The sequence below is a fragment of the Otolemur garnettii genome, unplaced genomic scaffold (genome assembly GCF_000181295.1).
Source record: "Otolemur garnettii isolate 467f Iridium unplaced genomic scaffold, OtoGar3 scaffold00059, whole genome shotgun sequence".
Taxonomy (NCBI): domain Eukaryota; kingdom Metazoa; phylum Chordata; class Mammalia; order Primates; family Galagidae; genus Otolemur; species Otolemur garnettii.
Window position 1 is genome coordinate 11,194,217 of NW_003852454.1, and position 13,660 is coordinate 11,207,876.

Genomic DNA, 13,660 nt, shown 5'->3' on the forward strand with positions numbered 1-13,660 from the left:
AATAGTACTCTACAATGTCTTTTTAAATTATGTTATTTACATAACGCACACTCATACTTTTTTGTTCTTGCCAATTCCAGACTAAAAAAACTTTCACGCTGAATTTGTTTTGTTACATTTAAAGAAAATAAATAAAATAAACTTAGATTTTAACTTTTCCTTTTCTTGTTTTCCTTTGCCACTATCTACAACATCCATTATCCTTTAGGTCAGTTAGTCTAAAAGCACCGAGCGCATTCCACAGGCCTGCTGGACGTGAGACGCGCGTGTTCGCACTGCTGTGTTACCAGGACACAGGACAGTGCCTATGCTCTGGAGGAATCAAAAACTCGACCAGCAACAGTGGACAGCAGACCTAAAACATGCTCTTTTATTCTGGTTATTTCTTGGTAAATGGTGCTTAAAAACTCACTGGCAACACGCTTACTCAAAAACAAAAAACAAAAGATTTTCACAGTTTCTTTCCTCTCAATTACCCTGTGATCTTTTTATTTCCTTTTGCTGAGATCTTGGTGAAAAAATTTACACCTGGACCTTATCTTGTCTCACGTCTATGCAAGACAACTGCGGGGTAAGTAATTATGAATTACTGAGGTCAAACAGGAGGTTATGCAATCAGTTTCATTGGCTACTGACACATACAAGTGCCCTTTCCTTATAAGAAGCTTATTGTTGACCATTTTTCTAATGCTTTTAATTAATTTGTGTGTTTAATGCAAAGGTCTTAGGGAAAAAATACTATGTTTCTTAAGGAGTAAAATTTTGATTCTTCTATAAAGGTCTTAACAAATATTGTTTCTTATGAAGGAAGGACAAAAGTTATATATTAGTTCTTTAATTTAAATACTGAGAAAACATGATTGTTTGATTTTAAGACGAAACCTGCCAGATACACACATCTGGGAAATCTGTGGACAGTGGCCAATCCATTATGATTTGGAGCACCATCAGAAATAAGAAAGTATTTAGGGTTTTTGCTTTGGCTACTTTTTCTTTTTGTATTGTGATGTTTTCCTCTCCCTGCGTCCTGATCACTAGATTATGCCCAGAAACTAAGAAGCCTGGGATCACTTCTGTTACCCTCTCACATTTGTTCTTTGTTTAGACCTCAGTAACTACCAACCTTCTTGTGTCTTTACCACACTGGGAACATCACTCCCTCCATGGACATTTTTTTGCATGAATTAATTCAGTGACTCATTCCAGCACATAATCCTGTTGCTAGTCACCAGGGTGTCTCCCTCTGCTCTCACGGGCCAGGTACAGCTGCGGGCCTGGAAGCCCAGAGCCTGCTGGGGGGCAGAAGGTGCCCAGACAAGCGGCCAGGAACTGAGAAGTGGGGATCACACGGAGATCTGGGCAGAGAAATGTGTGTGCAGAGTGAAGGCTCTCCTGACAGAAGTGGGGATGGAAGGCGGTGGAGGCTGGGGTGGCTGGTAGAAGAGTGGTGGTAATCAATGTTTCTTAGAAAAGGATGCAGTACCCAGCACGTCTCAAATCAGTAGTGTAAGAAGAAAAGACAAGACATCACAGAGAGAATGCAGAACATGCAAAGGCTTTAAAGGGAACTTTTCTCCATTCGGGCAAGTTGGCCTGAAATGGTCACAGCACTACCTGTGCACAAGGAAGAGGCTGGACGAATCCTGGGAGCTCAACGGTGAACTTTTGCATTTTCTGTTTTCAGGGCAAGTGGCTATTTCTCTTAAGGAAAGACATGATATCTTCCTTCTGGGAAGCTGGGGCCTGAGGAAATGTTCCTGAGAGAAAGAGGTAGGGAGGAGGAAGAAGGGGAGAAGGGCAGGGGAAGCCGAGAGATGGGCAAGCTGGACTTTGAGGAGCAGAGATGGAAGGAACCGGGGGTAGGAGCAGAAGGGAACACTGTTTCGTTAGAACATGGAGGGGTCTGTAAGGTCGGTGGGGAACATATTTTAACTTCTGCTGATACCATGGGAGAGAGACCTGACAGGGGAGGCTATGGCAGCCGGAGGATGGTATGTCAGAGTGATCTACCCCAGAATCCTCATTACCCTCAGCCTTCTGATCCTCTGTGAACATCCCCATGCCGGCCGTGAGTCTACACACCACTCGCTCCTGCTCCATTTCCAACTCTTTGAAGTCAGGCCTCTCTGCTCTTAGTATCACTAGCATGATCCTGACATACAGAAGTTGTTCAGAAAGTGCTCCAAGGAACAGAAAGGACATCAGGAATGTGGAAACTATTGAAAAGGCAATCTTGCCTATGGGGGTTTTGCTCACAATGGAATGGACCCAGGGGGGATGAGCAAGAAGCAGCGTGAGGGAAAAGACAGGATGAGGCGTAATGAGCAGAAGCGAACTGTTAGAAATCTAGGAAAGGTGGATTGAAAGATAATTTGGCACCTGGAATAATAACTGTGAAAAATAGGGATAAAGGAAAGGCAACTGTGGGAGACACAATGAGAGGTACCTAGAGATTCAAAAGAGATGGGTGGCTGGCAGGGGAGGGAAAGAGCATCCAGACATGTGTCTGGAGAAACCAAGACCCCCAGCTCCCCACCCAAGGCTGCAACACCAGGTCCTGAGTCATCTACTTCACACCCACATTTCCTGGGCCTTGAGTAATCTGGAGCTTTGTGGCCAACTCTAGTAGGGATGAGAAAGCCCCCACCGGAAAAGGATAGAAGGATACTGCTTCTTGAACTGCCCTTTACAGATTTTGCCCCCAACTTCTCTGTCCCACCTAGAGAGTATCAAAAGGGTCCCTGTGCCTTTCCTGGTAGCTGTAGGTGCACAGATGCAGCGTATTCGAGTCTTTCCCCTGGTTTCTCTATCCATTGTAGGTATGAATAGAGCTTTATAAAATGAATTCATAGATGCTGTGATCAAATTTAAAAAAGATTTGTCCTTCACAGGCATTAAATATACTGACGAAAAATGAGCAGAAGCTTTAAAAAAATCAGATCATAAACTCTGGGCTTCCTAAAGTGGTTACATTTCAACAAGACTTATATATCAAGCTGTTTTAAACATTTGTTTTATGTCCAACCCCTTTTTTCTCTTTTATGTTGCCCTGATTTTTTGTGTAAAATATAACAGAATGGATCATCAAACTCTCAAAAGCATCATTAAGTAAAATATAAAAGGCAAAGTTTATCAGATTTAGTACTGAACAATATATATTAATATAAATATATATATTCACCATTCCAAATGATCTGTCTTGAGTATATCAAGATTACCATTCCACCTTCTCTGATGGGCCTTTCATCCCACTGGGTAAATCATTTATTTACTTTGAGATTACTAATGGGGCTATTGAGAACCATTAAATTTGATTGTAGAAGAGCATACTACTTTTTATTTTTTTTAATGAGCCACCAAAAAAGGAAAATAGGGTGTATTTTATACCTGTAACAATTCTACTTGCCTTAGTTCACAAAGGACAGGGAGTGGCCATTTCTTTGCCTCAATACTACTGCAAAGACTTGACGAGAGCACAGGGCAGTCTCCAGCCCAACTAAGGGGTGGAAGTAAAAATAATTGCAAGAAGTATTCACCATTATTCAGGTACTGGGTTTCTGGTGTTTGGCTGTTGAGAGTTTCTAGTTCAGCCAGACAAGATAAATAAGATAGGCATAGTGTGGGAAATGAAAATAAAACCCTATAAAAAATTCGACATTTCACTGTACCAAATAGACCTGACTTAACCATTACACAAGATGTTCGCATAACAAAAACTTTCTGTAGCCCCTTAATAGTTTGAAATAACTTTTTAAAATAATCACTGACAAAAAAATTCTACATTTCAGGTTCATTACACGCTAATGGCTATTAGAAGGGCAGGTGTCTCAGTGGAAGGGAGAGGTTGAGATCCAATTAAATAGCTGGTGCTCGGTAAGCATTTGTTGATACACTCCTCCTCTCCACCTCTGCTAAAGGAAAGAAAGAAAAATGAAGAATCACCCACCAAAATTAACATAAAAAATTGCTTTTAGATGAAAGACCATGCTTGGTTTTAGAATCTATATACATTTTTTTTTGTGTGTGTTTCACTAAATTTTAAAAAACTTCAATACATTTTAAAATAATTCAGCAATCTAAAAATATGTGATGACCCTATACATCTGGCACTCTGAAAAATATCCACCACCACCACCACTGCCCCCAGGTAATCTGGTTCAATACATCTGGGGCTAGGCCCAGGAATTTTCCTTTTAAGACTAGCCATAAGTGAAGGTGAAATGAGAATTTTGTAACTCTCATTTTGGCCAGCAGTTCTCAAGCCTATCTGTATATTAAAATTCCCTGGGGAACTTTATTAAATTCCAGTGCTTGAGCCTCACACCAAAAGCTTCTAATTTAATTACTTCTGATCTAGCCCTTTTGAAAGATCCTCAGGTTATTCTAAGCTACAGTTAGGGCCCAGCAGCCCTGCCTTAGAGAACCAGAACATTAAGGTTAAGAAACTGCCAAATCAAAGCCACAGTGAGTAAATCACCTTACTCTAGTTAACATAGCTATGACCCAAAGGAAAAAAAGATTAAAAGTATTGGTAAGGATGTAGAGGAAGAGGAGCCCTTGTACACTGTTGGTGAGAATGTAAATTTTTACAGTAGTTATGGAAAACTGTGGGGAGGTTCCTTGAAAAATCAAAACAGTGCCACCATATGAACCACCCATCCCACAACTGGTTATGTACCCAAAGGAAAGGAAATCAGTATATTGAAAAGATATCTGTAGGTCCATTTTTTACTGCAGCACTGTTCATAAAAGCCAAGATAGGAAATCTACCCAAATGTGAGTGGATAAAGAAATTGGGGTGTGCAGGCAAAGTGGACTACCTTCAGCAGCTGAAGGGGTGAAGTCCTGGAGGACTTCAAAATGCCACAAAATGCATGAACCTGGAAGACAATGGGCTGAATGAAACGAGCTAGACACAGAAGAAAAATCACAGCAAGATCTCACTCATGTGGCTTCTAAAAAGTTGATCTCACAGAAGGAGCGAACAGAACGGTGGTTGCCACTCATTGAGGAGAGAACAGCAGAAAGGAGTATGGGGAGAAATTGGCCAATGGATGCGAAGTTACAAGTAGATGGGGGAATAAACTCTGGTGCTTTATGGCACAATAGAGTGACTATGGCTAAAAATAGTGTGTTCAATATTTCAGAAGAGCTACAAAAGAAAATTTTGAATATTCTCACCACAAACGAACGATAACTGTTTGACTGGTGGGCACATTCATTGATCAGATCATTATATAACGTATACGTATACTAAAACAGAACATTACACCCCATAAATACTTGTACTTATTATATGTCCATTAAAATAAGAGAAAAGGAGGATGAAATAAGAATTAAACATGAAGAAGAACTAAATAATAAAGAATTTCTCTTATATCACACAGATTATTAGAGCAACATGGATGTCTGCTAAAAATGGTAATAATCTATTAACCAGAGTATGGCAAAGTCAATAATTTTAAGTTAAATTAGTTTTTTTTTACAAATATTGGCAACTTTTCTCACTTTTTTTGATTGTTCATCCAAACTTTTCATTCATTCAATTCTTCTCAGCCAGACACTTGAGACAACATATTTTTGAATGACAAATATAACATTAAAAATGAAAACAGCTCTGGCACAGGACACACACAGGTGGAATTTACCTTTCCAGATACGATCCGACTTCCCTGATGCTCGTGTAATAATTGTCATCCTCATCCGCATCACCATAGGAATCACCATTAGCAGTAGAAGAGGCACCTTTTATTCCACTTTGCCTTTTATATTCCAGGCACTCTCACACTTTACATACATAGAGATGCCTTTGTTTAATGTTCCCAGCCATAGTCTCCGGAGAACGACAAAGAAATCTGCCTTTTAGCCCTGCCTTCCAGGTGATCATGTATTAATTCTGAAAGTTCTTCTCTCCTAACCCTTTCTTATCAACAGTGTAATTTTTTTACCCTAGTGTGATCTTCTTAGAACTTGAGTCTGGGAATCGGTGACCCTGCTTGTGGCTTTCAGCGGCTCCCCATTGTCCTGAGCTGGATTGCTCTGACTTGTCCTCAGATACCCCAGACATGAGTGAGAGTGAGAGCTTCTGTGAGTATCCAGAACCCGATGAGTGTGACATCTCAGCCCCAGCGGCCTGCTAACTCTCTAGCTTCACCCAGCAGTATCCTCCCTCATTCCATGTGCACACACACACATTCTTTCTACACTTTGCTAACCCACATAGACATTCTGGGGTCTTAAATCTTGCCACTTGCTTCTCTCTCTGCTTTCATTTCTTTCCCACAACATCCCCTGCTAGTCCTCTGGCCTCAGTTTTGTGGATAATGTTCCACTTTCTCTGGCAACCTTGCTTTTTGCATACACACTGGGTATTCTCACAAGTATCTGGACTCCAGGAAAAGGCAGCCTGCAAGGTTTGGAGAGCAGGCCCCAAACAGGAGCACAAGGATTCAACTTCATGTGTGTGTGCATGTGTGTGTACGTGCGCATTTGTGTGCATGCGTGTGTGTGTGTGTGATGCCATCGAGGGGCACTAATTGCTGGAAATGGGGAGAAAACTGGGCTCCATCAGTACACCTAAAGGTAATCACAGATTCTACTGGAAAACAAACACTTTACTCACACAATTGCCCTTTCAATGTTTAATGCTGTTTGAAAGCCTGACTAATGTGGTCTGTCAGTGGATGGCTGTCCTCTTTGTTTTCCTGGGAATTAAGTTCACTCCTCCCCCTGATTTGCTGATAGGAATGGGTAGCAAGGACACCGTGGTCATACTGCTCTCTTCCAGGTGAATCCTAGGATGATCACTGAACAACACAAATGATGGAGAGTGGCACCATTATAGACATCAAGTTCAAAGCTGCCTTGTTCCATTCAACTAGTCCCCTCTAACAAATAAAGAACCAGGTCCATCATGCTAATGGTCTTTTGGGACTAAGTCTTGTTGCCCCAGGTCTGCTCTACTCCTATGCAGATAAGAAACAACCATTACTTAGAAAGATGTCCCTTTTGAGTGAGGAATGGAGATTTTAAAAATTGCACTTAATCATGACCTAACAATGCTGGAATACACACAAGTGTTACTAAGTTCATAAAGATCCTAGAATTTTCAGGTTAAAGGAGGCTAGACCCTTTAAAGGTTAAAGGAGGTGGATCTTGACTTGTTCAGACTGTCTGCTCCTGTAGTCTCCTGTCTGCCTGTAGTCGCCACAGGCCTCACCTGTGGAGTTATTTTAAATCCTCATACGGTAGAAAGAGAACGTGCTTCCTTTCCTGTGCATACTCTGAAATATTTTTCTCTAAATCCTCAGAGAAACTTCTCTTTCTTTCACACTTTCTTCCTGACTATGAGAGCTGAACACTGCTACTTTTTAAAGGGAATTTTATTCCTTGTAATCCTCTGAAACAGAAAAAATAAAGCATACAGCTAGAAAAGTACCTATTACCTACAAAAGAAACTGTGTACTCCAACTGGAGCTCTTATTCTTTCTTTCTTTCTTTATTTTTTTGAGACAGAGCCTCAAGCTGTTCCCCCGAGGTAGAGTGCTGTGGCATCACAACTCACAGCAACCTCCAACTCCTGGGCTCAAGCGAGTCTCCTGCCTCAGCCTCCCAAATAGCTGGGACCACAGGTACCTGCCACAACACCCGACTATTTTTTGGTTGCAGCTGTCGTTGTTTGGTGGCCCGGGCTGGATTCAAACCCACCACCTTAGGTGTATATGGCTGGTGCCTTAGCCACTTGAGCCACAGGCACTGAGCCATTATCCTTTATTTTTTTGGCAGAAAATTTTGAAAGCAATAATGCCCCAGAGCTCCCCCCAAAACACAGAATGAGTACATCTACAGTGGGGATAGTGTGGGGGCTTGGAGTAAATAGAGAGCAAGTACTAATGGATATGGGGCTTTCTTTTGGTGCAATGAAAGTATTCTATAATTGTAGTGATATGTGTACAGCTGCATGAAAACACAGGTTGCTTATACTAGAAACTATTGAATTGTAAACTTTGAATAAGTGAATGGCTTGGTATGTAAATTACATCTTAAAGAAGCTGTTACATTTTTCAAGGAAGGTACATCTGAATTCCACATGCGTAGAGGCCAAAGGCACTAGGTAGAGACAGGTCTTATTCATGCTTCTGATAAACTCCAGCAAGGTTTTTCAACATAATAATTTTCAGTTACTCTTAATTAATATATACCGTATCTCATCTGAGAAGCTGCCTCTAACTTGTAATTGACTTCATTTAGCTATTGCTCCTGTGCCATAAAAAGTAATTACATATAATAGAAATTTCCCTCATCTCCAAGTCACCCAAGATTTGAAACGAGAGGAAAGAAGTGATGGCATTTAATAGAAGCAGCTGTTTCTACAGTCAACTTGCAGTTACTCATTTTTAAGGGGAGCTAGTTCCATCTATTTCCATATGTGAGTGTTTTCTTTTAACCAAATTTATTGTTTGGTTACAATAATACCATTTACTGTTGTTTTAAAATTATGGATCGATTGTAAAAAAACAGCAGCTTGTAATGAGCACACATAAATAATAGTTAGGCCTCGCCATTAATTAAATGTTGCTAAATTCTTTTCTTTCTTTGTGTATGCTTGCCTCATCATGCCAAGAGATGGTAATCTGCTGTTTATTAAACAACAGTTAACGCAAAGAAGTGATGGTGATAAATGGCTTTACAGAAATTTTCAATATTGTACTGTCACTTATATGTGACTCATGTGATTTTATATGAATAATAAATATGGTGAAATGGGATTTGTTACTCCACATTTTAATTAAACATAAGATGAAGGACCACAGAGAAGGGACTGTCTTGTAGGGGTCTGATCACTTGAATCATTAGCCCTTGTATCCATTATGATTTCAGAAGCAGTGTGATCTGCTTACTTCTGTTGTCTGGCACGAATCAGTGTGAAGGTCAATATCACTCAAGCTGTCTGATCAATGGTAAGTTAATTAACCTCTTGGAGACAGCTTCTGAAGAAGCAACAATATGGATAAAGCACTCATCTGCTGGAGTTATGAAGATTACATAAAATGATGTTTCCAAAACACTTATTGTAGTATACACATTCTGACAATTCAGTTTACAAACTCTTCCTAGAAAAAGTGATAAATATTTCATTGTTAAATATCACTACAACCACCTTTGAAGTACTCCCTACACACTGATGCCAGTGCCTAGTCCAACCTTCAAAGCAATTTTGAAACTCTTTTCCTGGAATAGTCACCAGAGCTATCGTCATCTTATCCTTAATGTCCTGGTTATCATCAAAATGTCTTCCTTTCAATGTATCTTTCTTTCAGGTAAAGAAGAAAGTCATTACGGATCAGCTCAGGTGAGTAAGGAGGGTGTTCCAATATAGTTATTTGGTTCCTGGCTGCAAACTCCCTCACAGACATTGCTGTGTGAGCTGGTGCATTGTTGTAATGCAAGAGCCATGAGGTGCTGCTGAAAAGTTCAGGTCTTTTCCATCTAACTTTTACACACACCTTGTTCAACACTTCCAAATAGTAAAAATAGTTAGCTGTTTGTACAGGTGGTATAAATTCAAAATTAACAATCCTTCTGATATCAAAAAAGGCTATCAACACCATTTTGACTCTTGATTTGGACAGGTGGAACTTTTTTGGTCGTGGAGAATTGGTTGACTTCCACTGTGCACTTTGATGCTTTGTTTCAGAGTCATATTTGTTCCATTCGATGTTTTATCACCAGTGATAACAAGGCCCAACACATCATCTTGCCTCTCCAAGAAGTTTTGGCAAACTCTGACTCTCCCTGCTTTTGTTATTGGTGGGGTCATCAGGATACCTTTTGCACATCTTTCTCATGCCAAGATTTTCAGTTAAGATTTTTTCCTGTTTATCTAGTGATATTAACTCAGTCTACTACAGTCAGCTGATGAGTTTGACATGCAACTTGACAAATTCTTGCAATATTTTTGTCAGTTCTGCTCATTACTATCCACCCTGACCTCTCTTCATCCGTGACACTTCTTTCCCTTCAGAGAAACATGTAATTCATTTGTACACTGATGTTTTCCTCATGGCATTATCCCCATAAGCTTGGACTAACATATTGCTGATTTCATGTCCACTCTTGCCAAATTTAACAAGAAATTTAATATTTTTTTTTGCTCTAATTCAAGCTCTAACATTCTCTTGATGGCACACAAAAACAAGCAGCAACAATAATGAACACCTCTCAGCAAGATACTACCGCACCACGACATGAACACAGCTGTGAGATCCTAATATACCAAAGATGTGAAACCTTGTTGAATTGCTTGTGCAGTGCTGCCAACATAAGCAATGTAAGTCTGTGAACTTAGTTGTCAGGTCTTCATTTCATTGGTGTCTTGAAATGTGAATTTTATTTAATTTCATTTGAAGGCTGATCTCAGAAGTGTTCTCTGTATGAGATCTCTTCTAAAATTACCATGTTCGTGAAAGACCACCATTAAATCTTATCTACTATGTGTCTTCAAGTAATTTTAGTCCTAAGTGTACTCAAAAATGTGGGGAAGTACACACATTAATAAAGTGGTGGCGTTATACAGATGGAAATACATTTTCTGGAAAGTGATTTGGACATAAATATGCTCAGATCTTTTGATAATGAATATTCTTTTTAAATATTTATTCTAGTATATTATAAGACACATAGATAAAGATTTAAGCATAAATATATTATCCATAGTACCTATTATTTATAATATAAAAGAGCAAGAACGACTTAGTGCCCAAATAGGGGAATTCAATACAATTTGCTACTTCATAGATCACTCAGCAGCACGCTCTTTCTAGTTTCATGACAAATGCAAAAGAAAGGATATATATAGGAATGATACTTGCCATTGACTGGACCAAGCAGTTGACCACAGACCAACAAAGTATTGAGCACTCAGGAAAAAATTATTGCAGTAGCGGGCAGCACCTGTGGCTCAAACAATTAGGGTGCCGGCCCATATACTCCTCTACAGGAGAGCTCTAGAAATAGTCAATATCTATTGCATATATCTTTACGTGTATGTATGTATATATATATGTGTGTGTGTGTATGTCTACATATATGGCTTTGTCTATTTTGAGAGAGAGAGAGAAAAAAAGAGAAAAGAAAAAGCTAAAATCTGTATCCAGATATAAATAAAAATCTTCCATCAGATTTTATATTTATAAAAATACCTTTGAAATTTTTATTTATAAATTTCTTTACAGTGTCTCTGAAGGAAAATTGCTCCAAATTTTAAAATGAATTACATACTGAAATATTATTATTACCTACTGATGGTTTGCAGATGATAGAGAAGACCTTGAAGGGGGCTTCTCTGAGAGTTCAATCTGTATACTGTCCATTCCAGATATGTATTTATTGCTGCTCTAAAAACACCTCTAATAACCCACGAGCACAGGAAACTTGCCTGAACTCCTCTCTGATGAGAATGTTACAGAATTCAAACAGAGTCTGGCCTCCAAGGTCTGATTATTAGCCAAACAGACAGGCAATTATTGGGACAAGAGGGATGGCCTTGGAAGAACGGAAATTTTCATATGAAAGGCAGTGGTGAGAGAACATGGAAGCAGCCTCAAGTCTGTGCCCCAAATAACAAAGCGTGCAGGCTTTTAAACAAGGGGTTGTGTGTACTGGGCAGGTTAGTGAGGAGTAGAGAGTCTTCATGGGAGGAAGTTGGCAGCAGGGCTTTGGAATCAATTCCTTTGTGTTGCAGAAATTCCGTAATTCCTGGGAAACAACTCAAAAAGATCAAGTAGTTAATCAAAAGATACAGGATTCTTGTCATCAATCCATACTGTCCTGAGAATCTGAAACATGAGTGGGGTGGGGAGGATTATACAAATCCTTCAGGGGTCACTGAAATGTGGTCATGGAGTTGGTTGGAAGAGTCTTACCATCAGTCATTCCTCTCCACACAGGCAATGGGAGCCGGCTTCTGCTCTCCACGGATCCCACTGATAAGAGGATTTCTTCCTCAGTAGGTCCTTAGTCTTGGGGATTCAAGGAATGAACCCTCAGACCACAGATGAGTGGCAGACATGCCAAAAGCAGATATCAACTAAGTACTATCCACAGAACACGGAGAGAGAGTTCTAACTGTGATGGAGCTCACCCACTTGGCGTGCTGGGGAAAGCCACCTCTTCCAGTGCTGCGTGGTTCAAACTGGCCCAGACCACACTGTATTACAAAAGGAATCAGCTGAACATTTGCTCCTTATGGGTAAAAGGAGAGTGCAGGAGAGTAGAGGAGTCCCCACACATGAGAAGCCTACAGATCCAGATGACCCCCTTGCTGATCAGAATGTTAAAGACCCATACTATAGAATCAGTGACCCTGTAGCTGATAAGCTTCTAAAGCAGCTTCAACCATGCCTCATCTAGACCCACCACAGGATAATACTACCACTACACTACATGTTGGTGGCCTGGGTGATACAGGTTACTGAGTCAGATTTAAGAAGTCATTTCTATGAATTTGGAGAGATGGGACAATCAGTGTCGGGCAGAGACAGCAGTGTACTTTCATCCAGTTTGCCACAAGGCAGATTGCAGAAGTGGCTGCTGAGACATCCTTTAATAAGTTGACTGTCAGTGGCGGCGGACTCAACGTGAAATGGGAAAGATCCAAGTATCTAGAGGAAAAGAAAAGGAGAAGGGTGGAACCATGGACTCTGGGATCAAGCTAGAGCCTGTCCCAGGATTGCCAGGAGCTCTTCCTCCTCCTCCTGTGGCAGAAGAAGAAGCCTCTGCCAACTACTTCAACTGACCCCCAACTGGCCCTCCAGCTGTGGTCAACATTGCCCTACCACCACCCCCTGGTATTGCCCCGCACTGCTCCCAGGTTTTGGACCACACATATTCCACCCCGTGGGACCACCCCCTCCTTTCATGAGGGCTCCAAGACCCATCCACTAACCTCAGGACCATCAAAGAATAGAAGCTCATGCAGGAAAACACAGCACACCTAGCACATTATCACCACTGCAAAACCCTATGGAAGAAAGGGAACTTAAAAATCCCAATAAATCTTAGGATAAATATATTTTTCCTTCCCTATATTTTCCAAGGCAGCTGAATATGTTCAGATGTGGGCAGTCAGAAACCTACAGTCATGCTTTCCTACACGCATTCAAAAGATCATGGACCTCAAATGAGCTGCTGTTAGCACATCTGATTACTACCATAACATGACTAATACCACCTAATGCCTGCTCCCCTTACCTGTGTGGGGGACAAGCAGATGAATGAATTGGAATGTCCAAAGGAATTGCTATCCCAATTGTATGTTCATTTTGTACCTTTTGGGTAGAGAAAAATTAACCTGTGGTACAATTTGACAATTTTTTTGTTCATTGGGTATTTTTATTTTTTTCACCTAAAAAAAGATTTCTAGTACTAATCTTTGTAGTGGTGTAAGTGTGATTAACTCTTTTGAAGTCAGACCCTCAGAAAGACAAGTGGAAACCAGGACCCACACAGCCCAGATCTTTTCTTTCTGCTCCTTTTCCTTATTATAAGGAATCTGATAGGTTTACTTCTGCATGCCAGCAGAACAGAAGAGAAAACAATTATTTTTATTCTTGTCAATTGGACAGAAACACAAATTTCATGGAGCTGTGTTATCACTGAA

The 13,660-nt window shown here is 40.3% G+C and overlaps 1 pseudogene; it reads left to right on the plus strand.

Moving 5' to 3' along the window:
• Positions 1-12,068: 12,068 nt before the first annotated feature.
• Positions 12,069-13,062, plus strand: LOC100962792 (annotated as a pseudogene).
• The last annotated feature ends 598 nt before the right edge of the window (positions 13,063-13,660 follow it).